This window comes from Otolemur garnettii, unplaced genomic scaffold, assembly GCF_000181295.1.
Source record: "Otolemur garnettii isolate 467f Iridium unplaced genomic scaffold, OtoGar3 scaffold00181, whole genome shotgun sequence".
NCBI classification, from domain to species: Eukaryota; Metazoa; Chordata; class Mammalia; order Primates; family Galagidae; genus Otolemur; species Otolemur garnettii.
The window spans coordinates 5,802-14,986 of NW_003852576.1; positions in this window are offsets into that span (position 1 = coordinate 5,802).

The following is a 9,185-nucleotide window of genomic DNA, read 5'->3' on the forward strand; positions in this document are numbered from 1 at the left end:
GTAGGCAGAATTTAAAAGGCAAGCTAACCCCAAATAGTTACTATGCTAAAATCGTTGCTTACTTCTAAATAAATAACTTTATTCTGAGCCCCTGAAGGGAACTATCTCAAAAGCATTTAGGATGAAATGTTTTGTAAACCAACTTACATGTAAAAATTAGCACCAGAAAAATGCACTTCATAAACATGACAAATCAGAGCTTGGGTTAGGAAATGTTCAGTCCTAACGTCTCCTGATCAAGTGTAATGTTCTTTCTTAACATAAGTATTTAATTAAAACAGGAAGTGAGTTCTAAAGGAAGCTGAGTATCACCACTCTCTGCATAGCTTTGCCTGCAGATATATCGAGGGATTTAGTTGTTCAAACTCTTCATGGTTAGAATCACTTTTTGTCTCATGAGAAAGAATAGATAGAAATAAAAAGCCACTAAAGTGGGTTATTTGTTACAACTGACAGACCTACACTGACAATTACAATCACCCAAAGTCCATAGTTTCCCATAACATTCACTACAGGTGTTATAGATTCTACAGATTTGAAAAAAATCCCTAATGACCTGTATTCACTATTATAGTATCACAAACAATATTTCCATTGCCCTGAAATTCCTCTGAGTCCTACCTATTCATCTCTTTTCCCCTGGCCCAACCCTTCTGGAATGTCATATATTTGAAATCATACAGTATGTAGCTTTTCAGATTGACTTGTTTCACTCAACAATATATATTTCAGTTTCCTCTATGTTTTTCATTATTTTATGACACATTTATTTTTAGCCTTGAATGATAATTCCACTGCCTGGATATCTCAGTTTATTTGTACATGACTGATGAAGGGGCATCTTGCTTGCTTCTGAGTTTGGGCAATTATGCATAAAGCTGCTATAAACACTTGTGTGAGGACTCTTATATACAAACATAAGTTTTCAGCCCCTTTGGTTAAAGGCCAAAGAGCATAATTACAGGCTCATAGTGTAAGAATATTATAATGATACTGATTTCTGTCTTACTATCTGACTCTCACACTTACTGTGATTATTGAAGAAATGTGTTGTTCTTATCTAGCAAAGGACTGAAGTTGGCCTCTTTCCAGCAGTCAGCTAAGAACTGAATCTTTCAGTCCAACATACTGAAAGGACCTGAATCCTTCCAGCGACCATGTTAGTGAGCTTAGACATGGATGGTTCCTTATTTATGCCAATGAAGATCTCCAAACCTGCCTCTGTGGAGAGGAACTTGCCCAACCCCTTCCTCAAGTTTTTTATGGTGGCCTAGGTACGAACTCACCAATCAGAATGACTAGCCCCCAGCACCAAAATGAACTGTGACCACCACAGGGAAACAGGCTGATGCAGGAAAACAGGTGCATTTCAGACTCTGAGTGCAACTACCCTTTTCCCCCAGATCAACTTGCAGAGTAGACAAAGCTGTGCTCTCCTCTCCAGGGATGGCTCCTCTTCACGAAGTAGCAGAGTTCCCAGCATTGGGGAACTGGTGCACTGCAAACATATCTCCCTGGGAGCTGAGAGAAGAGGTTTAAAATGAGAAGAAATCAGTAAAGAATTCTGGAAACATGAAAAAAATAAGCTAGTTTGACATTTCCAAAGGATTATGATAGATCCATGGCAATAGACTGCAACCAAAAGGAAACTCAAAATGTCAGAAATGAATTAAAGTTTGAATGGTGAACAAAATAAATAGAATTGAAGAGAAAGTTGAAAGCCAACACAAGGAATTAAACATACTTCAGGATATAAATAAAAAATATGAAAAACCAAAGAAATAGACAACCTCAGAAAGAATATGACAGAATGTGAAGAATGAAACAATCATTTAGGGAATTGCAAAATACAGCAGAAAGCTTCCACAAAAGACAAGATGAAGGAAAGAATCTCAGAGATTGAAGACAAGGCATTTGAATTACTTGAGGTAGTCAAAGACATAGGGGAAAAGATAAAGAAGAATGAACAATCACTCAGAGAAACACAGGACTCTGTGGAATGAGCAATATACAAATTACAAGGATCTCACAGGGAGAAGAAGAAAAAGCAGGAGCATGGATAACCTATGGAAAGGAATTACTGATGAAAACTTCCTTGGTGTTGGCAGAGATTCAGCTATCCAAATACAGAATGATCACTGGACACCATAAAGATTCACAGCAAAAAGGACATTGTGAAGACACATAATCATCAATCTGGCTAAAATCAAAATGGTGGAGAAAACTTTATAAGCTGTAAGATGAAAATAACAAGTAGCCCACAAAGGAAAACACACCAAAGAGCACACTTCTCAGTGCAGTCCTAAACCAGAGGGAATAGGACTCCTGTTTTATTCTTCTTAAACAGGATGACTGCCAGCTGAGAATTTTGTATCATGCAATACTAAGTTTCATAAATGATGGAGAAATACTTTTCCAGACAAGTAAATAGTAAGAAAATTTGCCACCACTAGACTGATGGTCAAAAGTGTATAATACATGCGAGTGCAATGGGTGTTAGCCAGTGTCCAAACAAAAAGTAAAGCTCATAGCGTTTATAAAATAATAACACAAAGGGGGGAAACAAGACCTCCAGAATGTATCCCCCCATGAATACATCCATACGGTATGGTCTGACAAGAGGAACAGAATAGCATCCTGTGTATAAATACTAACACTCAGTGTGGATGGTCTGAATGCTCCACTTAAAAGATACAGACTGGGGCAGTACCTGTGGCTCAAGGAGTAGGGTACTGGCCCCATATACTGGAGGTGGCAGATTCAAACCCAGCCCTGGCCAAAAAAACAAAAAACAAAAACCCCCCAAAAAGGTACAGACTGGCTGAATGGATAAAAAAAATCATTCTAAGTATGGGCTACTTCCCAGAAATACATTTAACTGTCAAGGACACACACAGACTTGAGATAAAGGAAAGGAGAAAAATATTCCATGAACATGGAGAACAAAAACAAGCATATGTGTCATTCTCATATCAGATAAAGTACATGTTAAATCAACAATGATAAAAACAAAGATGGTCATCATGTAGTGGTATATTGTGTGGTACATGCTACATAAGGTAAAAATTCATAGCCTTAAATTCCTTCACCAGAAAGATAAAATGATGGCAAACTAACAAACTGATGTCACATCTCAAGAAGACAAAACTAAACCCAAAGTCAGTATTGGAAAAGATCAAAACTCAGAGCAGAGCTAAGTGAAATGGAAACCAACCAACGAACCAAATGAACAAATAAAAACAATACAAAAAATTGAAAAAGTTGGTTCTTTGAAAAGATAAATAAAATTGATTTTTCAGAAATAGAGGAGAAAGGACCCAAATAAGCTCGATCAGTAATGCAAACGGAGACATTACAACTGATATTGTGGAAATACAGAATATTATCTGTGAATACTACAAAGATCTGTATGCAAAAAACTAGAAAACATGGAGGAAATGGATGGATTCCTGGAAACATAACCTCCCAAACTTGAGTCAGGAAGAAATAGAAATCCTTAACAGGTTGGAAGAGGAGGAGGGAGGGGAGGGATAAGGGAGAGGGAGGGGAAAGGAGGTGGCGAGGAGGGAGAGGAAGGGAAGGGAAGGCAGAGGGAGGAAGGGAGAAGGGAGAGGAAGGGGAGGGAAGGGAGGGGAGGGAGAAAGGAGGGGAAGGGAGGGGAAGGGAGGGGAAGTAGAAGATAGAGGGAGAGGAAGGGAGGGAGAAGGGAGGGGAGGGAGAGGAAGGGGAGGGAAAAGGGAGAGAAGGAGGAGGAAGAAAGAAAAATGCAAAACAACAACAGAAAACTGGGGCATGTCTTCTAGCATTCCAATCCCAGGAGTCTTGGAGTTTTGGCCTCTAAGAACTGACTCAAGGGGTCTCAGTCAAGATGAGTTGTGGAGAAAATCAGAATGGACCTTCCCAGCACATTCTTTCTCTGACAAAAAGACTCCTTCCAGAATTTAGTACAGGATTTACAGCTAAGTAGCCAGCACTTCACCAAACCCCTTCAGCTTCCCCCCAGAAGCCTAGTAGACGTTCTAATAGGGTTCATATAAACGAGTTGGACAGAGCCAACCTCAGAATTGAAGAAGTGGACAACAGGAAGCAGCACTCGAGGACGGTGCTACCCTTGCATACACAACGGGGTTTATTTTGATACCCTCAACTTCTGCTTTCCACAGCAAAAAAGGCCTGGGGGAGCCACCGGAGAACTGAAACTGCTCCTAACCACTGGAGCTGGATGTCTGACCCCTACTGGGCCCTCGCTCTGTGGTCGGTGCCTGTTGAGTGGAAAGCTGCATCGCTGCTGGTCCTGCTGTGCTTCCTCTTCTCTTGCTACTTTCATTTTTTTTAATTCCATTTAGTTCTTTCCTTTGTAAAGATCTTTATATATCATTTTTGTCCTTTTTGTCTTAGAACTGAAGCTGAATTTTAAGACAGAAAAAAATAATTAAAAGCCAAATATATCTATTAGTTTGTATCTATCATATCACTTCAGTTTCAAGTTTGCCCAGCTTCCGGCATGTACCTCCCCATCCGATTTGCACGAACTATATAGTAGGGTGTCCTGGCTGCACTCAAACTAGGAATTAAAGTTTAGTTTTTATTTGGGTGGTGTTCTGTGCTCAGGAATTGATCAGCATGGGTAGCAGCTGGAAGGGGGAAGGAATTGGGACAGTGGAAAGGATGGGTGCCGAGTCATGCTTTTTTGCCCCTGAAGACTGGTTTGCAGCCCCCATGGAGGTGGGAGTAGTGCTGAATATTTGGAAATTTGTGGGACTTTTGATCCCAGCACTGCAGCACTGGGATGCTGAGATACTGACATATAGTTTGAGGAGAAAGCCATGGAACCTACCACCAGCCACATGGAACTCAGTAGGGCTCCTCCTCTCAGGGGTAACTAGAGCTGGGATTACTGGGAGAAAGCCCCCTTAGCAAGGACAGTAGCATCATCTGGAAGGCACTTCATTCAGTGTGTCAATAGTGAGAGACTCTTGCAAGGACCTTGAAAGTCCCAAGTCTAGCTGCCTGCAAGCCACAGAGTAGATGATGGTGGCAATGCATGGTGACAGTGAGGCATCAGGCATGCACAGGGCCCCCTGAAGCACTAGTGGAAATACTCAGGGGGACCTTTGCAGAAGGGGCAAGATAAAGAAGTGGAGCCACTGGTAGACACATGGCTGCCTTCTTTGTAGTCACAAGCCAGTGAGGAACTGGTAGCATTTGGGTCACATACAAAATTGTAACAATTGCTCTTGGCTCAGCGCCTATAGCTCAACCGGCTGAGGCGCCAGCCACGTACACCTAAGGTGGCGGGTTTGAATCCCCAGCCTGGACCCGCCAAACAACAATGACAGCTGCAACCAAAAAATAGCTGGGCGTTGTGGCTGGCGCCTGTGGTCCCAGCTACTTGGGAGGCGGAGGCAGGAGACTCGCTTGAGCCCAGGAGTTGGAGGTTGCTGTGAGCTGTAATGCCCAGGGGGACAGCTTGAGGCTCTGTCTCAAAAAAAAAAAAAAGAATTGCTCTTATACCACAAGGTATATCCATCCAAGAATGGGGTCCAGCAGGGACAAGTGTGCCTAGGGTCCCTGTACACAGGAAATAAACCAAGTCAATGCTATCCCAGGAGAGCAGAGCACATACATACGTTTATGAAAGCAGCCTCTACAACTGCAATGCCGTAGGTATCTGCCACTTACTGCTCACGAAATCCTAACTTTTTGGTTGAGTCTTTTACCTGTTAAATGAGAATAATGGTAAAAATTAACTCTTAGGTCTATGAAACCTAACAGGTATAACTCATGAAAACCTGACAACAGTGGCTGGTTCTATAAAACCTCAAGAAGGGTTAGCACTTCCAATTGCCAAGCACAAGGCCAGGTTCTAATGACAGCATCCCGGCAGCTTATGTTGCCAGAAATAAAAGAACCAGGAGGAAGTAGAGAGTTGAAGGGTCTCTGGACCCATCTTGGCCTAAGGAATATTAGAACTATTCTGACATAGATTCTTCCAGCATCTTTCTCTGGACTTTTTTTTTTTCAGAGCCAAAGGCATTGCTGCCATGAAAAGCACTTAAATCCTTAGGCCTAGAAATTTCCTGGGAATGACAAAGGATCTTTCTCGATTGGAAGAACAGAACTGAGTAATGTGGTGCTTTAACCCATGATGACATAAACTAAGAAATGCTTCATCTCCCTGCAATTTTTAATAAAAACCACAGGAAGAATATCCAAAAACCTTCTTTTGTGGTATTAGAACTTGCCTTACAAGTATATGGAGCCTTTCAGCCAGAGACGCCACCTTCAAGTAATTCACCAAAATGACAAACACTAAGGGAAAGAGGAGAGGCCCCCGATACATGTTCTCTAGGCCTTTTAGAAAACATAGAGTTGTTCTTTTGGCCACATATATGCGAATCTACAAGAAAGGTGCTATTGTAGACATCAAGGGAATGGATATTGTTCAAAAAGCCATGCCACACAAATGTTACCATGGCTAAACTGGAAGAGTCTACAATGTTACCCAGCATGCTGTTGGCATTGTTGTAAACAAACAAGTTAAGGGTAAGATTCTTGCCAAGAGGATTAAAGTTCGTATTGAGCATATTAAGCACTCTAAGACCCGAGATAGTTTCCTGAAACATGTAAAGGAAAATGATCAGAAAAAGAAGAAAGCCAAAGAGAAATGTACCTGGGTTCAACTGAAGCACCAGCCTGCTCCACCCAGAGAAGCCCACTTTGTGAGAACCAACGGAAAGGAACCTGAGCTCCTGAAACCCATTCCCTATGAATCCATGGCATAATAAGCATATAACATAGCACACAGGAGTACCGGTGGACCCATGCTTTTAGGTGTAAGAACCTATTTGTTCCCCATGAGCTCATGGCATAATAGGTGTACAGCATAGCACACAGGATAACCAATAGACCCCATGTAACAGTGATGATACAAGGTGCTGGAACCTATTTCCCATGAATTTAAAAGTCAACACTTTGTCACATTCAATGGCAAGGTGCCTCCCTGAGATACTGGAACCTCTTCCCTATGAATTCATGGGATGGTAGTTAAAAATAATAGCCTACTGCTACTGTAAGAATGTTTCTTGTTCATTCACTACAAGTGTGAATTCTTTTTTTTGCCACAAAGAATTATTAAACCAAATTTTAATATATCCTAAAAAAAATAAAAAATAAAATAAAGTGTATGGAGCTGGCTCAGCACCCAAAGCACAGGGGTTACGGCACCAGCCACATATACCCTGGCTGGTGGGTTTGAGCCTGGCCTGGACTAGCTAGGCAACAATGACAACTCAACAAAATAATAGCCAGGCATTGTGGCGGGTGCCTGTAGTCCCAGCTACTTGAAAGGCTGAGGCAAGAGAATCGCTTAAGCCAAGAGTTTGAGGTTGCTGGGAGCTGTGATGCCATGGCACTCTACCAAGTGTGACATAGTGACACTCTGTCTCAAAAAAATAAATAAAAAATAAAATAAAGTGTATGGACCTGTATGAGGTCTAGTGACTTACTAATGAAGATGGGTGGAGGAGAGTGAGTTACATACTATCATCCACTCCGTACATCTGGAGATTATCCATAAGGTACAAGCAATACCTTTCTGGTTCAAACCCAGGAACCATCGCAACATGTGCTGTCTGTCCAGAGTTCTGTTCCTGGTTAATTTCATGTCTCCCCAGGAGAAAGCAGTATCAACGCTGTAATTTATTACAGTTCATCAGAACCTGTGGGGCCCTGTAGAGCCCTGATAGTGGGTCTGCAGTGCTGGTCCAATTATTACTTATGCTGCTGCATAATCCATCCACCCTGGCTCCCAATGACTGTCTCAAAAGTTGTTACTGTGCTTTGTTGATGCAAGTTTTCCCCACAGAGTGCAGGAAAATGTGAGCTGGTACAGTATTCATTTACTGGTCCTGTTAGCTTCACCATTTCAAACTTTATAGAGTAAGCCCAGAACAAACTCAGCTTCCAGCAGGGTCTTTTGTGGGGAGGCTGGCAAGGGCTCTGTACACACAGAGAGAAGAGCAGCCATGCTCCTGCAAGACATGCCCTTCCCTTGTCAGGCACTGCTTAATCCTGGCAAGGAAGAGCAAAGTCATCACATCGGTAGGAGGCATGAAATGACAAAGGTTGGAAGGCCCACTGGTGCTGTCTTGAAAGCCAACCTCAAGCTTGACAACACACAGTTCAGAGAGAGTGACAATGGCAGCTATTGCCCTGAGCACCCAAGGCATGGGAAGCACAGGGTAGAGGACACTTGCCAGCACACCTGCCATCCTCAGATGTTGGAGACACCAGGAGGAACCACAATCAAAACACAGATGGCAGAGGCCCATACTTGTGCCTCGAGGCCAAGGGTTGCCGATAAGCCCTGAAGTCATCTTGTGTTCAGTGTGAGAGTTACTCTAGATGAATGAGTCAGCAATCTTTGGTGACCCCACTCAGCTTCGGCCAAGAGGTATGCTCTGCCTGCCAGACCAGCCACCTCAACTGGAGGCCCAACAAACAGGCTCAAAGGCACACCCAGAGGTGTGAGTTCCACAGTTCCTTGGGACATCTGGATGACCCCATGTTCAGGGAGCAGAGTCAGAAGTCACCTTAAAGGGGATAAATGGCAGCTGGGTCCCACATAGGTCTGGGTCTGGGCCAGAGACATCTGTCTTGAAAAGCACTGGCAGGACGGGCAGTACCCAGCCCCAGAAAGGACATGGAAAGTTCAAGGAAGGCCCTTCAAAGCCTGGGGGAGGGGATCTGAGGCATGGACCCATGGCAGGGCTATCTTGGCCCAGCACTGCCCCTTCTCCTCTAAAAAGGCTGAAACAACAAGAACAGAGCTGTGGTGGGGTGGGGAAGGCATGCACACCATTTATGGTGATTCATACAACCTACTATAATAATATCATAATAGTTCAAGTGCTACCCATAGGAAGCACCTGAGACCAGACAGCTCCTGATAGGAGAACATAAAGAGTTGTGGAGTGTGTGTGTGTGTGTGTGTGTGGTGGAGGAACAGGTCAGTGATGAAGAATGTATGTGTGTGGTGGGGGTTCAGGTCAGTGATGGAGAATGTGTGTGTGGTGGGGGGACAGGTCAGGGATGGAGAATGTGTGTGTGTGGTGGGGGGACAGGTCAGGGATGGAGAATGTGTGTGTGTGGTGGGGGGACAGGTCAGGGATGGAGAATGTGTG